Source organism: Plectropomus leopardus, chromosome 23, assembly GCF_026936395.1.
Source record: "Plectropomus leopardus strain MGB_pleo_1.0 chromosome 23, ASM2693639v1, whole genome shotgun sequence".
NCBI classification, from domain to species: Eukaryota; Metazoa; Chordata; class Actinopteri; order Perciformes; family Serranidae; genus Plectropomus; species Plectropomus leopardus.
In genome coordinates, this window is record NC_142198.1 from 8,801,620 (window position 1) to 8,828,239 (window position 26,620).

Consider the following 26,620-nt stretch of genomic DNA (forward strand, 5'->3'; position numbering starts at 1 on the left):
AATGGGATAGGTTCCCTTTTTTTATTTTTGGACAAGAAGCACCAAATAGGACTTCATTCTTTGCATTTCAGCTGAAGCTAGTTTAAGGATTTAGTTACCTGAATAAGCTGAAGCAAGTGCTGGATCTTCCAAAGTTACGGCCTTTTGTAGCCTAAAATTCCATGTTTGTTTTCCCCTTCATCACAGCTGAGCACCGAAACACTGAAGAAATAAAAATAGGGAATTAAACACTGAAAAGAAAACAAAATTAGAACTTGTAGCTTGTCCAGAACAAGGATTCTGGATTCTGTCCTTCAACTCTCAAATTTGAAATAAAGTGAAGTTGAAGTTGTCTTTTTAGAAGCCAAAGTGCTGAAGTGCTGGTGTCCTATCTCATTTCTTAAAATACCTCAAAACAAGAGTCTACAGTCATGCTTTTAACTTCCTCTTCCAGCAGATAAGTGACATTGCATGATAGGAAAATATAGTGGCATCCTGCCAGCTTTATCCTATTACAATGGGCTATTATGAAAATTACCAATCCCTTGAAATATTAAAAGGGGTCACAGCACAATGAAAGGATGCTGTCAACACAAAAATGATCACTTAACTGTTTGATACCAAGCTTAATTTGATCTATGATGTTCTGGATCGTTTCCACTACAAACACACCACAAGAATTCATGCAGTGTTAGAGCTGGTGCCTGTATTTCTGCCCACAATCCAATAATCAGAAAATAATTGAAGAAATAATCAGATGAAATGAATTCACCAAGGGATAAGCTAATATTTGGCATAAGAGAATATTCTGATGTCTGTCTTCCTCAGATCTGTCAGCAGTTATGACAACAAGATGACACAGGCCTGATTAGAGGAGCCTGGATACGAACACCAGGAATGAACAGGACTGAATTCTAATTCACTTTGCGATCTTCAGGTGGAACATGGTGATGTTGCCAGCAGTGTGAACACTTGAATAAACAGGATAATGAGCAGAGACCAAAGAAAGATCAGAGAATACTCCACGTGTGCCTCAACAACACTTGTTATTCTCAGTGGCTTTGTTTCTAAGGGGAGGTTACTTGATAACAACAGTAATTTCGTTCTGCATAATCCAGTTTCTGCAGTGCAAACATCTCCAACTTTTAGAACAAATTGATTCATTTTTGTTACATCGTGTACTGATGACCTCAAAGTGAAGTGACTCCAATAGATTCAAAATATAATTTCATAACTTGTAATTATAATTCATGTAATATTGATAAAAAGGCCAGTTTACTGAGTACTACTTAGTCTTTGAAAAAGCAGTAAGCTCTAACAATGTCCTCTGCTGGTTGTTTTTTTAAGTAGGGTAACCCTGATGATATCACACTTATGTCATTGGGGTTATCTTGGCTTGGGTTTGGAGACTACAAACAGAGAGCCTGCCAGAAAACTGCTGGCCAAAAGTTTAAAGGAGGTTGTATAGAGCTAAGAAGAACTGCAGAGAGGGACACCACCATACTAAAGTAAGAAGAGTGAGTCCTCTTCCAAACATTTTCCAATGATTCATTTCAGCTGAGGCCTGTTTGGACTTATGAATAGTCAAACCGGGGGGATATATCATGCTGTATGAGTCGTATTACAAATTTTACAGCTGTCTAAACAGAGGATTAGTCCGGATTTTCAAGCATTTTCTCTCTGGTGAAACAGCAAAGAAAAGGTCAAATCAGCATCCCAAAGGGCTTAAATCATTTGGGCCTGTCTAAATCAAGCAAACAATGAAGCCGTTAAGTGGCTGTGTGGTTGTAGTGGCAGAGGTTCTGACCTGTCCAGTTAAAAGATCACAAGTTCATGCCCCCATCTTTCAGCAAGATGCTACAGTAAGCTGTGTTCAGGGTGATTCTTGATTATAATGGCTTGCAAAAGTGACTACATCTCACAGCATAAGTGAAGCTGCAAAGTCCTTTTTAGCAAAGCAATGCATTTTTCACATTTTTATATCAAAGTGGCAGCTTGAATTTGGTGGTACAAATGCACCTGAAGGCCAATGCAGGTTGTCATACATGCTTAGGAAGGGATGGGTGTGGGAAGGGGACTTCAGTTGGTTGCAAACTGCAACTCTCAGAATTGGTGGAGACAAAAGCAGAGCTAAAAGAAGAGCGAATACTTGATTTATGTTTCTCAAGTCACCAGAAACACAACTCAAATTAAAGCTTATGTTCCATTTTGTCTGCTGGATTTTTTAATAGGCAAACGCATTTGACAAAACAACTTTAAATGGAGATAATATGTCATTGTTGTGTTTACAGCTTCGTATGCTGTCCCTAAGTGGCCAAAAAATAAATTCAGGATTGAAGAGACAAATATTGTTATTAACTCCTGAAACTGAACTTATATTTTAGTCCCTTGGATCTCAAAAGGTCACCGCTACAAGAGGAAAGGACTGAAATACAAAAGGTAAGATGCTGCTTGGCCATTTAAAGGAACAATTTGAATACTCGGTGGATGCTGAGCAGATAACTGCAGTAGATGTATGCTGATCTGTGCTGGTACCTTTGGGCTAACATTTAACCTGCACGTCATGTAAATCCGAGTGGTTAGCCTCTAGGTACAGCATGCAGGGTAGGATGAGGTCAGCCTGCAAACTCTTCTTGTCCGTGCATTAGTTTTCAGAATTAATTTCAGTAAACTGCCTCAAAGTTAATTATCTCATCAGCATTCACCTCTGTTATTTTTGCTGTTATCTAACCTGGCAACATGAGACTCATATTTATAGCACTGGCCGGAGGGGTTGTTGGAGATTTAACACTCACACTCACACACACGCACACAAACACACACCTGGGACCTGACCAGCACAACTGCTGTGTTGCCCTGTTGGCCAATAAACAGCTCCTCTGTGGTTCCCTGATTTGATCTGGGGCACTTTGGGAATAGCAGACAAAGGAAGGGAGCTAGGTATTTATTATAGTCCAGGTGATGTCTGTGCATTACATTCATTTTCCAAGGCTGACCTCAATTTGAAAAATAAGACTGAACTTCAGCTCAGAGGTTTGAAACAGTTTATGTTTTGCATGCTTTTACTCTATTGACTGTTTTTGCCTTTTTTTTTCGTTCTTCTCTGTCAGTTTCCGAACAACGGAGTGGCAGCTGTTATTCCCACAGCAACCCCGCGGTAACCACGACGGCGAGACACGTCTCCATCCTCCGCTGGAGGAGAACGAGACGAAGAGACACGGAGTAAACACAACAGTCCTGAGGGATGGAGATGGAGAAGTGAAGGAGGAACAAGAAAGAAAAAAGGTGAAGACAGAAACAAAAAGAGACATACAGGTATGAAAAAAGGAGGGCTACAAAGTGTGTGAGGAGGAAGGAGAGAAAGAATGGCAGACAGACGGGGAGGAGTCCGAATGTGACCAGAATTTGAGAACAAACAGACACAGAGAGAAAGCAATAAACAAATTGAAGCATGAGAGAGGAGTGACGGAGTTGGTGCTGACACAGATTTATCCTGTGGGATGAGGAGGAAGACAGGAAGTGACACGCTACATTGATCGTCTCCCCTCTCCTGGGTACTAATGTTTGCCTCCACGCATAAACTGGTTTTGACACTTCTTAGTTGGTTAATTGGCTCTGCAGTTTTTCTTAACAAACAAATTCACATTAGTATTCACCAAACACAATGTTGTTTCTCACCAAAAGTGGAAGCATCAAGTTCTGTTTCAGTTCTTCACAGACATGAAAAGAAATAGTTTTTTTTTTTTCAAGAATATGAATTAGTTCAGTACCAAAAAAAAGGGCTTTTAAAGCAGATGTTTGCAGTATGAAGACTGCAATATCGCACCAGAAATGTCCTGCCTGTCAGCTTATGACAAATGATATATTCAGAATGCGAAAAAAGCAAAAAGTGTAAAGGCAACTTTTGATGTAGTGAAAGAATATTATATCAATAGTCTATAACTCCAAGAAATGCCAGTGTTAACTCTTCGAAACCTGGATTGACATAAGTGTTCTTGTGCTACATTCAGGCATCTTTGAACCTTGTGCAAATTGTTTTGATTTCTTTCAAAAACAAGGGGCAATGACCAAGTTTGCAAGAAATGTCCTACAAATTTCAAGAATTTGGTAAAATGTGACAAGACAATTACGTAAAAAGAAATCGCTAATTTAGTCTAATCTTTTGGGCCATGTCCTTTTAAATTGCTTGTTGCCTTCCCCCCATGTCTTTTGAATAAGGTTTCAAAAGGTTAATGTTACCAGGCATCGCTACAGCTGCATACATGCATGCCACTACTTAAGTTTTTAAAGTGCACTCTTTTCTAATCAAAAGACATCAAAGCATGCCTTTGTTAGAAGCTACATTATTGTGACCCCTTACCCCATTGCCTTATTTGTTATTTTAAGAGTCTATTTGGCAATCACCTTCCTTATCACTAATTACACTTACACTCTAATACAGCATGAAGTTCATTTTTATAAATCATAGTCCCATTTTGAGTAAAATGGAGGAAAAACCTACCTCACGATGAACAAGTCACTACCACGGTGTCCACCCTTCACTCCTCCACAGCTCCATCTTCTTATCTAAAAATGACATGAAAACTACCTGAATTCAAGCAGACCAGATTGAAAAAACTGAGAGGAAAGGAGAGATAATAATTAGAAAAATATCAAAAAAGGGGAAATGTCCAGAAAATATATACTTTGATTATTATAATTACACATTTAAAATATGTTACAGAATATTTGTGTATATTATTTATTTAATTTTGGCACTTTCTTTCTGTTTAAATTTTCCTTTCATACTTACAGAGAGACGCAAGACCAGACTTTTAGCAAACAGGAGGGATAAAGAAACTGTTTAGGAAATGAGATTGACAGGGAGGAAGAGCAGGACTGCTGAATGAGTGGGAAGAGGATGAGAGTGAAATTATGTTTATGGGATTAGTTTGTCTGTTTTGGACTTTATGGATGGTGAGTGTTTGGATAAGGGGCTAAAGTTGGGCATTTGGTCATATCTGGAAAAGGAAAAGTTGCAGGAAAACATGGAGCAATGAGAAAAAAGAATAACAGAGCCGAATGTCTATGTAAAATAAAGTGGATGTAGTTGGAACAGATTTCACAGGTGGATGATAATTTCTTTATGAGGTTATGGACATTTTGAAATGACGCAGGTGATAATCAGAATGCATTATTCAGCCTGGATAAAATGTCTCTAATCTCCCAAACCAATTGCCTCCTCGAGGTACTATTGTGCTGCTGCTTACTGAGGATTTGCAGTCGGTACTCAGCGATCTGTGATAGATTATATTCTGAAACTAACCTTTACGACCCTGCCAAGCAGCAGCAAGGGATGACAGAGTGATGAAATAAAGCGAGGGAGAGGGAAAGGGGGTAGTGTTACGATAAAGCTGTTGCCTGGACAACAAGCTACCAGTTGGATACTACTACTACTAATTGGGTCACTTATTCCTTGTCTGAGATACAGTGCGTGTTTACATGACATAACATATATGAGCCAAGAATATGATGGATGTAAGGCCAGTGTGACCTTGATCTTTTACTGTCAAATACAAATCAGTTAATCTTTCAGTCCAAGTGAATGGTTGTGCCAAAGGTAAAGGAATTCCTTCAAGCTTTTCTTGAGATATCTTATTCACAAAAACGGGATTGCTGGGTGTCTGTGACCTTGACCATTAACCAACAACATCTAATGAGTTCATCCTGGAGTCCACTTGAATGTTTGTGCCAAATTTGAAGAAGGAAAAAAACACCTCATATTTTGACATTTGTTGACAGACGTTAGTATGGCATTTTTGGTCGTTTTTTCATTGTGCTATTTTACAGTGTTTTTGGCCTCTTTGCAACATTCTATCCTATGGCGTGTCTCTGCATGCTATTTTAGGCTGTTTTCAGCTGTGTTTGGACATATCATATTTTGACATTTTTCGCCATGCTATAAAGCCTTGCTTTTTTGGTTACTTTTTCAACATGCTATTTTGTGGGGTTTGGGGCCGTCTTTGGGAGTTGTAGCAACACTGTATACTATAACACGCCTCTACATGCTATACTAAGTGATTTTCAGCTGTTTTTTTGAAATGTCAAATTTTGACATTTTCACCTTGCTTTTTTGGTCATTTTATCAACATGCCAAATTATGCTGTTGTTGAATCTTTTTGCAACTTTTTTCTCTACGGCGTGACTTGGCAGGCTATTCTAAGCTGTTTCCAGCTGCTTTCAACAGTTTTTGGGACATGTCAAATTTTGACATTTTTGCCTTACTATAGTCTTGGATTTTTTGTCCGTTTTTCAACATGCCAAATTATGCTGTTTTTGGCTCTCCTTGCAACTTTTTTTGTTATGGCATGACTTGGCAGGCTATTCTAAGCTGTTTCCAGCTGTTTTCAACAGTTTTTGGGACATGCCAAATTTTGACATTTTTGCCTTACTATAGCCTTGGATTTTTGATCAGTTTTTCGACATGCCAAATTACGCTGTTTTGGGCTCTTTTTGGAACTTTCATCGCTATGGCGTGTCTTGGCAGCCTTTTCTAAGCTGTTTTCAGCTGTTTTCAACAGTTTTTGAGACATGTCAAATTTTGGCATTTTTGCCTTACTATAGTCTTGGATTTTTGGTCAGTTTTTCGACATGCCAAATTATGCTGTTTTGGACACGTTTTGCAAATTTCTTTGCTGTGGCGTGTCTTGGCAGGTTATTCTAAGCTGTTTTCAGCTGTTTTCAACAGTTTTTGGGACATGTCAAATTTTGACATTTTGCCTTACTATAGTCTTGGATTTTTGATCAGTTTTTCGACATGCAAAATTATGCTGTTTTGGACTCTTTTTGCAACTTTCATTGCTATGGCGTGTCTTGGCAGCCTTTTCTAAGCTGTTTTCAGCTGTTTTCAACAGTTTTTGAGACATGTCAAATTTTGGCATTTTTGCCTTACTATAGTCTTGGATTTTTGGTCAGTTTTTCGACATGCCAAATTATGCTGTTTTGGACTCTTTTTGCAAATTTCATCGCTATGGCGTGTCTTGGCAGCCTTTTCTAAGCTGTTTTCAGCTGTTTTCAACAGTTTTTGGGACATGTCAAATTTTGACATTTTTGCCTTACTATAGTCTTGGATTTTTGATCAGTTTTTCGACATGCAAAATTATGCTGTTTTGGACTCTTTTTGCAACTTTCATTGCTATGGCGTGTCTTGGCAGCCTTTTCTAAGCTGTTTTCAGCTGTTTTCAACAGTTTTTGAGACATGTCAAATTTTGGCATTTTTGCCTTACTATAGTCTTGGATTTTTGGTCAGTTTTTCGACATGCCAAATTATGCTGTTTTGGACACGTTTTGCAAATTTCTTTGCTGTGGCATGTCTTGGCAGGTTATTCTAAGCTGTTTTCAGCTGTTTTCAACAGTTTTTGGGACATGTCAAATTTTGACATTTTTGCCTTACTATAGTCTTGGATTTTTGATCAGTTTTTCGACATGCAAAATTATGCTGTTTTGGACACTTTTTGCAAATTTCTTTGCTGAGGCGTGTCTTGGAAGGTTATTCTAAGCTGTTTTCAGCTGTTTTCAACAGTTTTTGGGACATGTCAAATTTTGACATTTTTGCCTTACTATAGTCTTGGATTTTTGATCAGTTTTTCGACATGCCAAATTATGCTGTTTTGGGCTCTTTTTGCAACTTTTTTTGCTATGGCGTGTGTTGGAAGGTTGTTCTAAGCTGTTTCCAGATGTTTTTAACAGTTTTTGGGACATGTCAAATTTTGACATTTTTGCCTTACTATAGTCTTGGATTTTTGATCAGTTTTTCGACATGCCAAATTATGCTGTTTTGGGCTCTTTTTGCAAATGTCTTTGCTATGGCGTGTCTTGGCAGGTTATTCTGAACGGTTTCCAGCTGTTTTCAACAGTTTTTGGGACATGTCAAATTTTGACATTTTTGCCTTACTATAGTCTTGGATTTTTGATCAGTTTTTCGACATGCCAAATTATGCTGTTTTGGACTCTTTTTGCAACTTTCATTGCTATGGCGTGTCTTGGCAGCCTTTTCTAAGCTGTTTTCAGCTGTTTTCAACAGTTTTTGAGACATGTCAAATTTTGGCATTTTTGCCTTACTATAGTCTTGGATTTTTGGTCAGTTTTTCGACATGCCAAATTATGCTGTTTTGGACACTTTTTGCAAATTTCTTTGCTATGGCGTGTCTTGGAAGGTTATTCTAAGCTGTTTTCAGCTGTTTTCAACAGTTTTTGGGACATGTCAAATTTTGACATTTTTGCCTTACTATAGTCTTGGATTTTTGATCAGTTTTTCGACATGCCAAATTATGCTGTTTTGGGCTCTTTTTGCAACATTCGTTGCTATGGCGTGTCTTGGCAGCCTTTTCTAAACGTTTTTCAGCTGTTTTCAACAGTTTTGGGGACATGTCAAATTTTGACATTTTTGCCTTACTATAGTCTTGGATTTTTGATCAGTTTTTCGACATGCCAAATTATGCTGTTTTGGGCTCTTTTTGCAAATGTCTTTGCTATGGCGTGTCTTGGCAGGTTATTCTGAACGGTTTCCAGCTGTTTTTAACAGTTTTTGGGACATGTCAAATTTTGACATTTTTGCCTTACTATAGTCTTGGATTTTTGATCAGTTTTTCGACATGCCAAATTATGCTGTTTTGGGCTCTTTTTGCAACTTTCATTGCTATGGCGTGTCTTGGCAGCCTTTTCTAAGCTGTTTTCAGCTGTTTTCAACAGTTTGTGGGACATGTCAAATTTTGACATTTTTGCCTTACTATAGCCTTGGATTTTTGGTCAGTTTTTCGACATGCCAAATTAGGATGTTTTTGGCTGTTTTGCAACTTTCGTTGCTATGGCGTGTCTTGGCAGCCTTTTCTAAACGTTTTTCAGCTGTTTTCAACTGTTTTTGGGACATGTCAAATTTTGAAATTTTTGCCTTACTATAGTCTTGGATTTTTGATCAGTTTTTCGACATGCCAAATTATGCTGTTTTGGGCTCTTTTTGCAAATTTATTTGCTGTGGCGTGTCTTGGAAGGTTATTCTAAGCTGTTTCCAGCTGTTTTCAACAGTTTTTGGGACATGTCAAATTTTGACATTTTTGCCTTACTATAGCCTTGGATTTTTTGATCAGTTTTTCGACATGCAAAATTATGCTGTATTGGACTCTTTTTACCAGTTTCGTTGCTATGGCGTGTCTTGGCAGCCTTTTCTAAACATTTTTCAGCTGTTTTCAACAGTTTTCGGGACATGTCAAATTTTGACATTTTTGCCTTACTATAGTCTTGGATTTTTGATCAGTTTTTCGACATGCCAAATTAGGATGTTTTTCACTCTTTTTGCAACTTTCGTTGTTATGGCGTGTCTTGGCAGCCTTTTCTAAACGTTTTTCAACTGTTTTCAGCAGTTTTTGGGACATGTCAAATTTTGACATTTTTGCCTTACTATAGTCTTGGATTTTTGATCAGTTTTTCGACATGCCAAATTATGCTGTTTTGGGCTCTTTTTGCAAATGTCTTTGCTATGGCGTGTCTTGGCAGGTTATTCTGAACGGTTTCCAGCTGTTTTTAACAGTTTTTGGGACATGTCAAATTTTGACATTTTTGCCTTACTATAGTCTTGGATTTTTGATCAGTTTTTCGACATGCCAAATTAGGCTATTTTGGGCTCTTTTTGCAAATTTCTTTGCTTTGGCGTGTCTTGGCAGGTTATATTCTAAGCTGTTTTCAGCTGTTTTCAACAGTTTTTGGGACATGTCAAATTTTGACATTTTTGCCTTACTATCGTCTTGGATTTTTGGTCAGTCGTTCGAAATGCCAAATTATGCTGTTTTGGGCTCGTTTTTACGAATTTCTTTGCGATGGAGTGTCTTGGCAGGTTATTCTGAATGGTTTCCAGCTGTTTTTAACTGTTTTTGGGACATGTCAAATTTTGACATTTTTGCCTTACTATAGTCTTGGATAGTCTTGTTTACTATCGCCTTGCTTTTTTATGCTGCTAAGGTCTTGCTATGAAAATCTGGTAGCATTTGCCATCCTCTACACAGTGGTCTGCTGGGGCTGTGGAAGCACTGAGACTGACAGGAAAAGACTGAACAAGCTGGTTCGGAGGGCCAGCTCGGTCCTGGACTGTCCCCTGGAGACCATCGAGGAGGTGGGTGAAAGGAGGATGTTAACCAAGCTGACATCTATCATGGACAACACCTCTCATCCCTTTCATGAGACTGTGCATGCACTGAGCAGCTCATTTAGCAGCAGACTGCTGCACTCACAGTGCCAGAGGGAACGCTACTACAGATCTTTCATCCCATCAGCTGTCAGACTCTTCAATGGCACAACTTAATGTAGCCCCATTATGTCTACTGTATAACTTATTACTTCCATACCTTGTGCAATACTGTATGGTAATACTGTTTTTTATCTCTATTCAATATTTATTTCACACTGTGGATATCCTGTAAATAGTCTTGTGTGTGTATAGCCCTGCCTATTGAGTACTTTATATTTTATACTTCACATTGTTATATAATTTTTAAATTTCTGTTACAGCTGATGTGACAAGTGAAATTTCCTGGTGTGCGATCAATAAAGTTTTATCTTATCTTATCTTTTGGTCATTTTTTCAACATGCTATATTATGGGTTTTGAGAAGTTTTTGTATGTTTTTTTTAACACTGTATAATATAACATGCCTCAACATCCTATACGAAGTAGTTTTCAACAGTTTTTGGGACATGTCAAATTTTGACATTTTTGCCTTACTATAGTCTTGGATTTTTGGTCAGTTTTTCGACATGCAAAATTATGCTGTTTTGGACTCTTTTTGCAACTTTCATTGCTATGGCGTGTCTTGGCAGCCTTTTCTAAACGTTTTTCAGCTGTTTTCAACAGTTTTTGGGACATGTCAAAGTTTGACATTTTTGCCTTACTATAGCCTTGGATTTTTGGTCAGTTTTTCGACATGCCAAATTATGCTGTTTTGGGCTCTTTTTGCAAATGTCTTTGCTATGGCGTGTCTTGGCAGGTTATTCTAAGCTGTTTTCAGCTGTTTTCAACAGTTTTTGGGACATGTCAAATTTTGACATTTTTGCCTTACTATAGCCTTGGATTTTTGGTCAGTTTTTCGACATGCAAAATTATGCTGTTTTGGACTCTTTTTGCAACTTTCATTGCTATGGCGTGTCTTGGCAGCCTTTTCTAAACGTTTTTCAGCTGTTTTCAACAGTTTTTGGGACATGTCAAATTTTGACATTTTTGCCTTACTATAGCCTTGGATTTTTGGTCAGTTTTTCGACATGCCAAATTATGCTGTTTTGGGCTCTTTTTGCAAATGTCTTTGCTATGGCGTGTCTTGGCAGGTTATTCTAAGCTGTTTTCAGCTGTTTTCAACAGTTTTTGGGACATGTAAAATTTTGACATTTTTGCCTTACTATAGCCTTGGATTTTTGGTCAGTTTTTCGACATGCCAAATTATGCTGTTTTGGGCTCTTTTTGCAAATGTCTTTGCTATGGCGTGTCTTGGCAGGTTATTCTAAGCTGTTTTCAGCTGTTTTCAACAGTTTTTGGGACATGTCAAATTTTGACATTTTTGCCTTTACTATAGCCTTGGATTTTTGGTCAGTTTTTCGACATGCCAAATTATGCTGTTTTGGACTCTTTTTGCAACTTTCATTGCTATGGCGTGTCTTGGCAGCCTTTTCTAAACGTTTTTCAGCTGTTTTCAACAGTTTTTGGGACATGTCAAATTTTGACATTTTTGCCTTACTATAGCCTTGGATTTTTGGTCAGTTTTTCGACATGCAAAATTATGCTGTTTTGGACTCTTTTTGCAACTTTCATTGCTATGGCGTGTCTTGGCAGGTTATTCTAAGCTGTTTTCAGCTGTTTTCAACAGTTTTTGGGACATGTCAAATTTTGACATTTTTGCCTTACTATAGCCTTGGATTTTTGGTCAGTTTTTCGACATGCCAAATTATGCTGTTTTGGACTCTTTTTGCAACTTTCATTGCTATGGCGCGTCTTGGTAGGTTATTCTAAGCTGTTTTCAGCTGTTTTCAACAGTTTTTGGGACATGTCAAATTTTGACATTTTTGCCTTACTATAGCCTTGGATTTTTGGTCAGTTTTTCGACATGCCAAATTATGCTGTTTTGGGCTCTTTTGCAAATGTCTTTGCTATGGCATGTCTTGGCAGGTTATTCTAAGCTGTTTTCAGCTGTTTTCAACAGTTTTTGGGACATGTCAAATTTTGACATTTTTGCCTTACTATAGCCTTGGATTTTTGGTCAGTTTTTCGACATGCACAATTATGCTGTTTTGGACTCTTTTTGCAACTTTCATTGCTATGGCGTGTCTTGGCAGCCTTTTCTAAACGTTTTTCAGCTGTTTTCAACAGTTTTTGGGACATGTCAAATTTTGACATTTTTGCCTTACTATAGCCTTGGATTTTTGGTCAGCTTTTCGACATGCCAAATTATGCTGTTTTGGGCTCTTTTTGCAAATGTCTTTGCTATGGCGTGTCTTGGCAGGTTATTCTAAGCTGTTTTCAGCTGTTTTCAACAGTTTTTGGGACATGTAAAATTTTGACATTTTTGCCTTACTATAGCCTTGGATTTTTGGTCAGTTTTTCGACATGCCAAATTATGCTGTTTTGGACTCTTTTTGCAACTTTCATTGCTATGGCGTGTCTTGGCAGCCTTTTCTAAACGTTTTTCAGCTGTTTTCAACAGTTTTTGGGACATGTCAAATTTTGACATTTTGCCTTACTATAGCCTTGGATTTTTGGTCAGTTTTTCGACATGCAAAATTATGCTGTTTTGGACTCTTTTTGCAACTTTCATTGCTATGGCGTGTCTTGGCAGCCTTTTCTAAACGTTTTTCAGCTGTTTTCAACAGTTTTTGGGACATGTCAAATTTTGACATTTTTGCCTTACTATAGCCTTGGATTTTTGGTCAGTTTTTCGACATGCAAAATTATGCTGTTTTGGACTCTTTTTGCAACTTTCATTGCTATGGCGTGTCTTGGCAGGTTATTCTAAGCTGTTTTCAGCTGTTTTCAACAGTTTTTGGGACATGTCAAATTTTGACATTTTTGCCTTACTATAGCCTTGGATTTTTGGTCAGTTTTTCGACATGCCAAATTATGCTGTTTTGGACTCTTTTTGCAACTTTCATTGCTATGGCGCGTCTTGGTAGGTCATTCTAAGCTGTTTTCAGCTGTTTTCAACAGTTTTTGGGACATGTCAAATTTTGACATTTTTGCCTTACTATAGCCTTGGATTTTTGGTCAGTTTTTCGACATGCCAAATTATGCTGTTTTGGGCTCTTTTTGCAAATGTCTTTGCTATGGCGTGTCTTGGCAGGTTATTCTAAGCTGTTTTCAGCTGTTTTCAACAGTTTTTGGGACATGTCAAATTTTGACATTTTTGCCTTACTATAGCCTTGGATTTTTGGTCAGTTTTTCGACATGCCAAATTATGCTGTTTTGGGCTCTTTTTGCAACTTTCTTTGCTATGGCGTGTCTTGGCAGGTTATTCTAAGCTGTTTTCAGCTGTTTTCAACAGTTTTTGGGACATGTCAAATTTTGACATTTTTGCCTTACTATAGCCTTGGATTTTTGGTCAGTTTTTCGACATGCAAAATTATGCTGTTTTGGACTCTTTTTGCAACTTTCATTGCTATGGCGTGTCTTGGCAGGTTATTCTAAGCTGTTTTCAGCTGTTTTCAACAGTTTTTGGGACATGTCAAATTTTGACATTTTTGCCTTACTATAGCCTTGGATTTTTGGTCAGTTTTTCGACATGCAAAATTATGCTGTTTTGGACTCTTTTTGCAACTTTCATTGCTATGGCGTGTCTTGGCAGGTTATTCTAAGCTGTTTTCAGCTGTTTTCAACAGTTTTTGGGACATGTCAAATTTTGACATTTTTGCCTTACTATAGCCTTGGATTTTTGGTCAGTTTTTCGACATGCCAAATTATGCTGTTTTGGACTCTTTTTGCAACTTTCATTGCTATGGCATGTCTTGGCAGGTTATTCTAAGCTGTTTTCAGCTGTTTTCAACAGTTTTTGGGACGTCAAATTTTGACATTTTTGCCTAACTATAGCCTTGGATTTTTGGTCAGTTTTTCGACATGCCAAATTATGCTGTTTTGTGCTCTTTTTGCAACTTTCATTGCTATGGCGCGTCTTGGTAGGTTATTCTAAGCTGTTTTCAGCTGTTTTCAACAGTTTTTGGGACATGTCAAATTTTGACATTTTTGCCTTACTATAGCCTTGGATTTTTGGTCAGTTTTTCGACATGCAAAATTATGCTGTTTTGGACTCTTTTTGCAACTTTCATTGCTATGGCGTGTCTTGGCAGGTTATTCTTAGCTGTTTTCAGCTGTTTTCAACAGTTTTTGGGACATGTCAAATTTTGACATTTTTGCCTTACTATAGCCTTGGATTTTTGGTCAGTTTTTCGACATGCCAAATTATGCTGTTTTGGACTCTTTTGCAACTTTCATTGCTATGGCGTGTCTTGGTAGGTTATTCTAAGCTGTTTTCAGCTGTTTTCAACAGTTTTTGGGACATGTCAAATTTTGACATTTTGCCTTACTATAGCCTTGGATTTTTGGTCAGTTTTTCGACATGCCAAATTATGCTGTTTTGGGCTCTTTTTGCAAATGTCTTTGCTATGGCGTGTCTTGGCAGGTTATTCTAAACTGTTTTCAGCTGTTTTCAACAGTTTTTGGGACATGTCAAATTTTGACATTTTTGCCTTACTATAGCCTTGGATTTTTGGTCAGTTTTTCGACATGCAAAATTATGCTGTTTTGGACTCTTTTTGCAACTTTCATTGCTATGGCGTGTCTTGGCAGCCTTTTCTAAACGTTTTTCAGCTGTTTTCAACAGTTTTTGGGACATGTCAAATTTTGACATTTTTGCCTTACTATAGCCTTGGATTTTTGGTCAGTTTTTCGACATGCCAAATTATGCTGTTTTGGGCTCTTTTTGCAAATGTCTTTGCTATGGCGTGTCTTGGCAGGTTATTCTAAGCTGTTTTCAGCTGTTTTCAACAGTTTTTGGGACATGTCAAATTTTGACATTTTGCCTTACTATAGCCTTGGATTTTTGGTCAGTTTTTCGACATGCCAAATTATGCTGTTTTGGGCTCTTTTGCAACTTTCTTTGCTATGGCGTGTCTTGGCAGGTTATTCTAAGTTGTTTTCAGCTGTTTTCAACAGTTTTTGGGACATGTCAAATTTTGACATTTTTGCCTTACTATAGCCTTGGATTTTGGTCAGTTTTCGACATGCCAAATTATGCTGTTTTGGGCTCTTTTTGCAAATGTCTTTGCTATGGCGTGTCTTGGCAGGTTATTCTAAGCTGGTTTCAGCTGTTTTCAACAGTTTTTGGGACATGTCAAATTTTGACATTTTTGCCTTACTATAGCCTTGGATTTTTGGTCAGTTTTTCGACATGCCAAATTATGCTGTTTTGGACTCTTTTTGCAACTTTCATTGCTATGGCGTGTCTTGGCAGCCTTTTCTAAACGTTTTTCAGCTGTTTTCAACAGTTTTTGGGACATGTCAAATTTTGACATTTTTGCCTTACTATAGCCTTGGATTTTTGGTCAGTTTTTCGACATGCCAAATTATGCTGTTTTGGACTCTTTTGCAACTTTCATTGCTATGGCGGCGTCTTGGTAGGTTATTCTAAGCTGTTTTCAGCTGTTTTCAACAGTTTTTGGGACATGTCAAATTTTGACATTTTTGCCTTACTATAGCCTTGGATTTTTGGTCAGTTTTTCGACATGCCAAATTATGCTGTTTTGGGCTCTTTTTGCAAATGTCTTTGCTATGGCGTGTCTTGGCAGGTTATTCTAAGCTGTTTTCAGCTGTTTTCAACAGTTTTTGGGACATGTCAAATTTTGACATTTTTGCCTTACTATAGCCTTGGATTTTTGGTCAGTTTTTCGACATGCCAAATTATGCTGTTTTTGGACTCTTTTTGCAACTTTCATTGCTATGGCGTGTCTTGGCAGCCTTTTCTAAACGTTTTTCAGCTGTTTTCAACAGTTTTTGGGACATGTCAAATTTTGACATTTTGCCTTACTATAGCCTTGGATTTTTGGTCAGTTTTTCGACATGCCAAATTATGCTGTTTTGGGCTCTTTTTGCAAATGTCTTTGCTATGGCGTGTCTTGGCAGGTTATTCTAAGCTGTTTTCAGCTGTTTTCAACAGTTTTTGGGACATGTAAAATTTTGACATTTTTGCCTTACTATAGCCTTGGATTTTTGGTCAGTTTTTCGACATGCCAAATTATGCTGTTTTGGGCTCTTTTTGCAACTTTCTTTGCTATGGCGTGTCTTGGCAGGTTATTCTAAGCTGTTTTCAGCTGTTTTCAACAGTTTTTGGGACATGTCAAATTTTGACATTTTTGCCTTACTATAGCCTTGGATTTTTGGTCAGTTTTTCGACATGCCAAATTATGCTGTTTTGGGCTCTTTTTGCAAATGTCTTTGCTATGGCGTGTCTTGGCAGGTTATTCTAAGCTGTTTTCAGCTGTTTTCAACAGTTTTTGGGACATGTCAAATTTTGACATTTTTGCCTTACTATAGCCTTGGATTTTTGGTCAGTTTTTCGACATGCCAAATTATGCTGTTTTGGGCTCTTTTTGCAACTTTCTTTGCTATGGCGTGTCTTGGCAGGTTATTCTAAGCTGTTTTCAGCTGTTTTCAACAGTTTTTGGGACATGTCAAATTTTGACATTTTTGCCTTACTATAGCCTTGGATTTTTGGTCAGTTTTTCGACATGCACAATTATGCTGTTTTGGACTCTTTTGCATCTTTCATTGCTATGGCGTGTCTTGGCAGGTTATTCTAAGCTGTTTTCAGCTGTTTTCAACAGTTTTTGGGACATGTCAAATTTTGACATTTTTGCCTTACTATAGCCTTGGATTTTTGGTCAGTTTTTCGATGTGCAAAATTATGCTGTTTTGGACTCTTTTTGCAACTTTCATTGCTATGGCGCGTCTTGGCAGGTTATTCTAAGCTGTTTTCAGCTGTTTTCAACAGTTTTTGGGACATGTCAAATTTTGACATTTTTGCCTTACTATAGCCTTGGATTTTTGGTCAGTTTTTCGACATGCCAAATTATGCTGTTTTGGACTCTTTTTGCAACTTTCATTGCTATGGCGCGTCTTGGTAGGTTATTCTAAGCTGTTTTCAGCTGTTTTCAACAGTTTTTGGGACATGTCAAATTTTGACATTTTTGCCTTACTATAGCCTTGGATTTTTGGTCAGTTTTTCGACATGCCAAATTATGCTGTTTTGGACTCTTTTTGCAACTTTCATTGCTATGGCGCGTCTTGGTAGGTTATTCTAAGCTGTTTTCAGCTGTTTTCAACAGTTTTTGGGACATGTCAAATTTTGACATTTTGCCTTACTATAGCCTTGGATTTTGGTCAGTTTTTCGACATGCAAAATTATGCTGTTTTGGACTCTTTTGCAAGTTTCTTTGCTATGGGGTGTCTTGGCTGGCTATCCTTAGCTGTTTTCAGCTGTTTTTAGCAGTTTTTGGGACATGTCAAATTTTGACATTTTTGCCTTACTATAGCCTTGGATTTTTGGTCAGTTTTTCGACATGCCAAATTATGCTGTTTTGGACTCTTTTTGCAACTTTCATTGCTATGGCGCGTCTTGGTAGGTTATTCTAAGCTGTTTTCAGCTGTTTTCAACAGTTTTTGGGACATGTCAAATTTTGACATTTTTGCCTTACTATAGCCTTGGATTTTTGGTCAGTTTTTCGACATGCCAAATTATGCTGTTTTGGGCTCTTTTTGCAAATGTCTTTGCTATGGCGTGTCTTGGCAGGTTATTCTAAGCTGTTTTCAGCTGTTTTCAACAGTTTTTGGGACATGTCAAATTTTGACATTTTTGCCTTACTATAGCCTTGGATTTTTGGTCAGTTTTTCGACATGCAAAATTATGCTGTTTTGGACTCTTTTTGCAACTTTCATTGCTATGGCGTGTCTTGGCAGCCTTTTCTAAGCTGTTTTCAGCTGTTTTCAACAGTTTTTGGGACATGTCAAATTTTGACATTTTTGCCTTACTATAGCCTTGGATTTTTGGTCAGTTTTTCGACATGCCAAATTATGCTGTTTTGGGCTCCTTTTGCAAATGTCTTTGCTATGGCGTGTCTTGGCAGGTTATTCTAAGCTGTTTTCAGCTGTTTTCAACAGTTTTTGGGACATGTCAAATTTTGACATTTTTGCCTTACTATAGCCTTGGATTTTTGGTCAGTTTTTCGACATGCCAAATTATGCTGTTTTGGGCTCTTTTTGCAACTTTCTTTGCTATGGCGTGTCTTGGCAGGTTATTCTAAGCTGTTTTCAGCTGTTTTCAACAGTTTTTGGGACATGTCAAATTTTGACATTTTTGCCTTACTATAGCCTTGGATTTTTGGTCAGTTTTTCGACATGCCAAATTATGCTGTTTTGGGCTCTTTTTGCAAATGTCTTTGCTATGGCGTGTCTTGGCAGGTTATTCTAAGCTGGTTTCAGCTGTTTTCAACAGTTTTTGGGACATGTCAAATTTTGACATTTTTGCCTTACTATAGTCTTGGATTTTTGGTCAGTTTTTCGACATGCCAAATTATGCTGTTTTGGACTCTTTTTGCAACTTTCATTGCTATGGCGTGTCTTGGCAGCCTTTTCTAAACGTTTTTCAGCTGTTTTCAACAGTTTTTGGGACATGTCAAATTTTGACATTTTTGCCTTACTATAGCCTTGGATTTTTGGTCAGTTTTTCGACATGCCAAATTATGCTGTTTTGGACTCTTTTTGCAACTTTCATTGCTATGGCGCGTCTTGGTAGGTTATTCTAAGCTGTTTTCAGCTGTTTTCAACAGTTTTTGGGACATGTCAAATTTTGACATTTTTGCCTTACTATAGCCTTGGATTTTTGGTCAGTTTTTCGACATGCCAAATTATGCTGTTTTGGGCTCTTTTGCAAATGTCTTTGCTATGGCGTGTCTTGGCAGGTTATTCTAAGCTGTTTTCAGCTGTTTTCAACAGTTTTTGGGACATGTCAAATTTTGACATTTTTGCCTTACTATAGCCTTGGATTTTTGGTCAGTTTTTCGACATGCCAAATTATGCTGTTTTGGACTCTTTTGCAACTTTCATTGCTATGGCGTGTCTTGGCAGCCTTTTCTAAGTTGTTTTCAGCTGTTTTCAACAGTTTTTGGGACATGTCAAATTTTGACATTTTTGCCTTACTATAGCCTTGGATTTTTGGTCAGTTTTTCGACATGCCAAATTATGCTGTTTTGGGCTCTTTTTGCAAATGTCTTTGCTATGGCGTGTCTTGGCAGGTTATTCTAAGCTGTTTTCAGCTGTTTTCAACAGTTTTTGGGACATGTCAAATTTTGACATTTTTGCCTTACTATAGCCTTGGATTTTTGGTCAGTTTTTCGACATGCCAAATTATGCTGTTTTGGGCTCTTTTTGCAACTTTCTTTGCTATGGCGTGTCTTGGCAGGTTATTCTAAGCTGTTTTCAGCTGTTTTCAACAGTTTTTGGGACATGTCAAATTTTGACATTTTTGCCTTACTATAGCCTTGGATTTTTGGTCAGTTTTTCGACATGCCAAATTATGCTGTGTTGGGCTCCTTTTGCAAATGTCTTTGCTATGGCGTGTCTTGGCAGGTTATTCTAAGCTGTTTTCAGCTGTTTTCAACAGTTTTTGGGACATGTCAAATTTTGACATTTTTGCCTTACTATAGCCTTGGATTTTTGGTCAGTTTTTCGACATGCCAAATTATGCTGTTTTGCACTCTTTTGCAACTTTCATTGCTATGGCGTGTCTTGGTAGGTTATTCTAAGCTGTTTTCAGCTGTTTTCAACAGTTTTTGGGACATGTCAAATTTTGACATTTTGCCTTACTATAGCCTTGGATTTTTGGTCAGTTTTTCGACATGCAAAATTATGCTGTTTTGGACTCTTTTTGCAACTTTCATTGCTATGGCGTGTCTTGGCAACCTTTTCTAAACGTTTTTCAGCTGTTTTCAACAGTTTTTGGGACATGTCAAATTTTGACATTTTTGCCTTACTATAGCCTTGGATTTTTGGTCAGTTTTTCGACATGCCAAATTATGCTGTTTTGGGCTCTTTTTGCAAATGTCTTTGCTATGGCGTGTCTTGGCAGGTTATTCTAAGCTGTTTTCAGCTGTTTTCAACAGTTTTTGGGACATGTCAAATTTTGACATTTTTGCCTTACTATAGCCTTGGATTTTTGGTCAGTTTTTCGACATGCCAAATTATGCTGTTTTGGACTCTTTTTGCAACTTTCATTGCTATGGCGTGTCTTGGCAGCCTTTTCTAAGCTTTTTTCAGCTGTTTTCAACAGTTTTTGGGACATGTCAAATTTTGACATTTTTGCCTTACTATAGCCTTGGATTTTTGGTCAGTTTTTCGACATGCCAAATTATGCTGTTTTGGACTCTTTTTGCAAATGTCTTTGCTATGGCTTGTCTTGGCAGGCTATTCTAAGCTGTTTTCAGCTGTTTTCAACAGTTTTTGGGACATGTCAAATTTTGACATTTTGCCTTACTATAGCCTTGGATTTTTGGTCAGTTTTTCGACATGCCAAATTATGCTGTTTTGGACTCTTTTTGCAACTTTCATTGCTATGGCGTGTCTTGGCAGGTTATTCTGTGTTTTCAGCTGTTTTCAACAGTTTTTGGGACATGTCAAATTTTGACATTTTGCCTTACTATAGCCTTGGATTTTTGGTCAGTTTTTCGACATGCCAAATTATGCTGTTTTGGACTCTTTTTGCAACTTTCATTGCTATGGCGCGTCTTGGTAGGTTATTCTAAGCTGTTTTCAGCTGTTTTCAACAGTTTTTGGGACATGTCAAATTTTGACATTTTTGCCTTACTATAGCCTTGGATTTTTGGTCAGTTTTTCGACATGCCAAATTATGCTGTTTTGGACTCTTTTTGCAAATGTCTTTGCTATGGCGTGTCTTGGCAGGTTATTCTAAGCTGTTTTCAGCTGTTTTCAACAGTTTTTGGGACATGTCAAATTTTGACATTTTGCCTTACTATAGCCTTGGATTTTTGGTCAGTTTTTCGACATGCCAAATTATGCTGTTTTGGACTCTTTTTGCAACTTTCATTGCTATGGCGCGTCTTGGCAGGTTATTCTAAGCTGTTTTCAGCTGTTTTCAACAGTTTTTGGGACATGTCAAATTTTGACATTTTGCCTTTACTATAGCCTTGGATTTTTGGTCAGTTTTTCGACATGCCAAATTATGCTGTTTTGGACTCTTTTGCAACTTTCATTGCTATGGCGTGTCTTGGCAGGTTATTCTAAGCTGTTTTCAGCTGTTTTCAACAGTTTTTGGGACATGTCAAATTTTGACATTTTTGCCTTTACTATAGCCTTGGATTTTTGGTCAGTTTTTCGACATGCCAAATTATGCTGTTTTGGACTCTTTTTGCAACTTTCATTGCTATGGCGCGTCTTGGTAGGTTATTCTAAGCTGTTTTCAGCTGTTTTCAACAGTTTTTGGGACATGTCAAATTTTGACATTTTTGCCTTACTATAGCCTTGGATTTTTGGTCAGTTTTTCGACATGCCAAATTATGCTGTTTTGGGCTCTTTTTGCAAATGTCTTTGCTATGGCGTGTCTTGGCAGGTTATTCTAAGCTGTTTTCAGCTGTTTTCAACCGTTTTTGGGACATGTCAATTTTTGACATTTTTGCCTTACTATAGCCTTGGATTTTTGGTCAGTTTTTTGACATGCCAAATTATGCTGTTTTGGACTCTTTTGCAACTTTCATTGCTATGGCGTGTCTTGGCAGGTTATTCTGTTGTTTTCAGCTGTTTTCAACAGTTTTGGGACATGTCAAATTTTGACATTTTTGCCTTACTATAGCCTTGGATTTTTGGTCAGTTTTTCGACATGCCAAATTATGCTGTTTTGGGCTCTTTTGCAACTTTCTTTGCTATGGCGTGTCTTGGCAGGTTATTCTAAGCTGTTTTCAGCTGTTTTCAACAGTTTTTGGGACATGTCAAATTTTGACATTTTTGCCTTACTATAGCCTTGGATTTTGGTCAGTTTTCGACATGCCAAATTATGCTGTTTTGGACTCTTTTTGCAAATGTCTTTGCTATGGCGTGTCTTGGCAGGTTATTCTAAGCTGTTTTCAGCTGTTTTCAACAGTTTTTGGGACATGTCAAATTTTGACATTTTGCCTTTACTATAGCCTTGGATTTTTGGTCAGTTTTTCGACATGCCAAATTATGCTGTTTTGGACTCTTTTGCAACTTTCATTGCTATGGCGTGTCTTGGCAGCCTTATTCTAAACGTTTTCAGCTGTTTTCAATAGTTTTTGGGACATGTCAAATTTTGACATTTTTGCCTTACTATAGCCTTGGATTTTGGTCAGTTTTTCGACATGCCAAATTATGCTGTTTTGGACTCTTTTGCAACTTTCTTTGCTATGGCGTGTCTCTTGGCAGGTTATTCTAAGCTGTTTTCAGCTGTTTTCAACAGTTTTTGGGACATGTCAAATTTTGACATTTTGCCTTACTATAGCCTTGGATTTTTGGTCAGTTTTTCGACATGCCAAATTATGCTGTTTTGGGCTCTTTTTGCAACTGTCTTTGCTATGGCGTGTCTTGGCAGGGTATTCTGTTGTTTTCAGCTGTTTTCAACAGTTTTTGGGACATGTCAAATTTTGACATTTTGCCTTACTATAGCCTTGGATTTTTGGTCAGTTTTTCGACATGCCAAATTATGCTGTTTTGGACTCTTTTGCAACTTTCATTGCTATGGCGTGTCTTGGCAGGTTATTCTAAGCTGTTTTCAGCTGTTTTCAACAGTTTTTGGGACATGTCAAATTTTGACATTTTGCCTTACTATAGCCTTGGATTTTTGGTCAGTTTTTCGACATGCCAAATTATGCTGTTTTGGACTCTTTTTGCAACTTTCATTGCTATGGCGCGTCTTGGTAGGTTATTCTAAGCTGTTTTCAGCTGTTTTCAACAGTTTTTGGGACATGTCAAATTTTGTACTTTTTGCCTTACTATGGCCTTGGATTTTTGGTCAGTTTTTCAACATGCCAAATTATGCTGTTTTGGACTCTTTTTGCAACTTTCATTGCTATGGCGTGTCTTGGCAGGTTATTCTAAGCTGTTTTCAGCTGTTTTCAACAGTTTTTGGGACATGTCAAATTTTGACATTTTTGCCTTACTATAGCCTTGGATTTTTGGTCAGTTTTTCGACATGCCAAATTATGCTGTTTTGGACTCTTTTTGCAACTTTCATTGCTATGGCGTGTCTTGGCAGGTTATTCTAAGCTGTTTTCAGCTGTTTTCAACAGTTTTTGGGACATGTAAAATTTTGACATTTTTGCCTTACTATAGCCTTGGATTTTGGTCAGTTTTTCGACATGCAAAATTATGCGGTTTTGCACTCTTTTTGCAACTTTCTTTGCTATGGCGTGTCTTGGCAGGTTATTCTAAGCTGTTTTCAGCTGTTTTCAACAGTTTTTGGGACATGTCAAATTTTGACATTTTTGCCTTACTATAGCCTTGGATTTTTGGTCAGTTTTTCGACATGCCAAATTATGCTGTTTTGGACTCTTTTTGCAACTTTCATTGCTATGGCGCGTCTTGGTAGGTTATTCTAAGCTGTTTTCAGCTGTTTTCAACAGTTTTTGGGACATGTCAAATTTTGACATTTTTGCCTTACTATAGCCTTGGATTTTTGGTCAGTTTTTCGACATGCCAAATTATGCTGTTTTGGACTCTTTTTGCAACTTTCATTGCTATGGCGTGTCTTGGCAGGTTATTCTAAGCTGTTTTCAGCTGTTTTCAACAGTTTTTGGGACATGTCAAATTTTGACATTTTTGCCTTACTATAGCCTTGGATTTTTGGTCAGTTTTTCGACATGCCAAATTATGCTGTTTTGGACTCTTTTTGCAACTTTCATTGCTATGGCGCGTCTTGGTAGGTTATTCTAAGCTGTTTTCAGCTGTTTTCAACAGTTTTTGGGACGTCAAATTTTGACATTTTGCCTTACTATAGCCTTGGATTTTTGGTCAGTTTTTCGACATGCCAAATTATGCTGTTTTGGACTCTTTTGCAACTTTCATTGCTATGGCGTGTCTTGGCAGGTTATTCTGTTGTTTTCAGCTGTTTTCAACAGTTTTTGGGACATGTCAAATTTTGACATTTTTGCCTTACTATAGCCTTGGATTTTTGGTCAGTTTTTCGACATGCCAAATTATGCTGTTTTGGACTCTTTTTGCAACTTTCATTGCTATGGCGTGTCTTGGCAGGTTATTCTAAGCTGTTTTCAGCTGTTTTCAACAGTTTTTGGGACATGTCAAATTTTGACATTTTTGCCTTACTATAGCCTTGGATTTTTGGTCAGTTTTTCGACATGCCAAATTATGCTGTTTTGGGCTCTTTTTGCAAATGTCTTTGCTATGGCGTGTCTTGGCAGGTTATTCTAAGCTGTTTCCAGCTGTTTTCAACAGTTTTTGGGACATGTCAAATTTTGACATTTTTGCCTTACTATAGCCTTGGATTTTTGGTCAGTTTTTCGACATGCCAAATTATGCTGTTTTGGGCTCTTTTGCAACTTTCATTGCTATGGCGTGTCTTGGCAGGTTATTCTAAGCTGTTTTCAGCTGTTTTCAACAGTTTTTGGGACATGTCAAATTTTGACATTTTTGCCTTCCTATAGACTTGGATTTTTGGTCAGTTTTTCGACATGCCAAATTATGCTGTTTTGGACTCTTTTGCAACTTTCATTGCTATGGCGTGTCTTGGCAGGTTATTCTAAGTGTTTTCAGGTGTTTTCAGCAGTTTTTGGGACATGTCAAATTTTGACATTTTTGCCTTACTATAGCCTTGGATTTTTGGTCAGTTTTTCGACATGCCAAATTATGCTGTTTTGGACTCTTTTGCAACTTTCATTGCTATGGCGTGTCTTGGCAGGTTATTCTAAGCTGTTTTCAGCTGTTTTCAACAGTTTTTGGGACATGTCAAATTTTGACATTTTGCCTTACTATAGCCTTGGATTTTTGGTCAGTTTTTCGACATGCAAAATTATGCTGTTTTGGACTCTTTTGCAACTTTCATTGCTATGGCGTGTCTTGGCAGGTTATTCTAAGTTGTTTTCAGCTGTTTTCAACAGTTTTTGGGACATGTCAAATTTTGACATTTTTGCCTTACTATAGCCTTGGATTTTGGTCAGTTTTTCGACATGCCAAATTATGCTGTTTTGGGCTCTTTTTGCAACTTTCTTTGCTATGGCGTGTCTTGGCAGGTTATTCTAAGCTGTTTTCAGCTGTTTTCAACAGTTTTTGGGACATGTCAAATTTTGACATTTTTGCCTTACTATATCCTTGGATTTTGGTCAGTTTTCGACATGCCAAATTATGCTGTTTTGGACTCTTTTGCAACTTTCATTGCTATGGCGTGTCTTGGCAGGTTATTCTAAGCTGTTTTCAGCTGTTTTCAACAGTTTTGGGACATGTCAAATTTTGACATTTTGCCTTACTATAGCCTTGGATTTTTGGTCAGTTTTTCGACATGCCAAATTATGCTGTTTTGGACTCTTTTTGCAACTTTCATTGCTATGGCATGTCTTGGCAGGTTATTCTAAGCTGTTTTCAGCTGTTTTCAACAGTTTTTGGGACGTCAAATTTTGACATTTTTGCCTACCTATAGCCTTGGATTTTTGGTCAGTTTTTCGACATGCCAAATTATGCTGTTTTGGACTCTTTTTGCAACTTTCATTGCTATGGCGTGTCTTGGCAGCCTTATTCTGTTGTTTTCAGCTGTTTTCAACAGTTTTTGGGACATGTCAAATTTTGACATTTTGCCTTACTATAGCCTTGGATTTTGGTCAGTTTTTCGACATGCCAAATTATGCTGTTTTGGGCTCTTTTTGCAAATGTCTTTGCTATGGCGTGTCTTGGCAGGTTATTCTAAGCTGTTTTCAGCTGTTTTCAACAGTTTTTGGGACATGTCAAATTTTGACATTTTTCCTTACTATAGCCTTGGATTTTTGGTCAGTTTTTCGACATGCCAAATTATGCTGTTTTGGGCTCTTTTGCAACTTTCATTGCTATGGCATGTCTTGGCAGGTTATTCTAAGCTGTTTTCAGCTGTTTTCAACAGTTTTTGGGACATGTCAAATTTTGACATTTTTGCCTTACTATAGCCTTGGATTTTGGTCAGTTTTTCGACATGCCAAATTATGCTGTTTTGGACTCTTTTGCAAATTTCTTTGCTATGGCGTGTCTTGGCAGGTTATTCTAAGCTGTTTTCAGCTGTTTTCAACAGTTTTTGGGACATGTCAAATTTTGACATTTTTGCCTTACTATAGCCTTGGATTTTTGGTCAGTTTTTCGACATGCCAAATTATGCTGTTTTGGACTCTTTTTGCAACTTTCATTGCTATGGCGTGTCTTGGCAGCCTTTTCTAAACGTTTTTCAGCTGTTTTCAACAGTTTTTGGGACATGTCAAATTTTGACATTTTTGCCTTACTATAGCCTTGGATTTTTGGTCAGTTTTTCGACATGCCAAATTATGCTGTTTTGGGCTCTTTTTGCAAATGTCTTTGCTATGGCGTGTCT

The 26,620-nt window shown here is 37.7% G+C and overlaps 1 long non-coding RNA gene across 3 annotated transcripts in view; it reads right to left on the bottom strand.

The window, feature by feature from the left end:
- The window catches only part of LOC121961876 (uncharacterized), a 69,402-nt gene that overhangs the window by 19,209 nt on the left and 23,573 nt on the right, over positions 1 to 26,620 (bottom strand). For all 3 annotated transcript variants that reach the window (XR_015775621.1, XR_015775620.1, XR_015775619.1), the window contains exons 2-3: positions 4,481 to 4,545; positions 99 to 201 (exon numbers count right to left, since the gene is read on the bottom strand). This is a non-coding gene — a long non-coding RNA (uncharacterized LOC121961876). The remainder of the gene's footprint in view (positions 1 to 98; positions 202 to 4,480; positions 4,546 to 26,620) is intronic.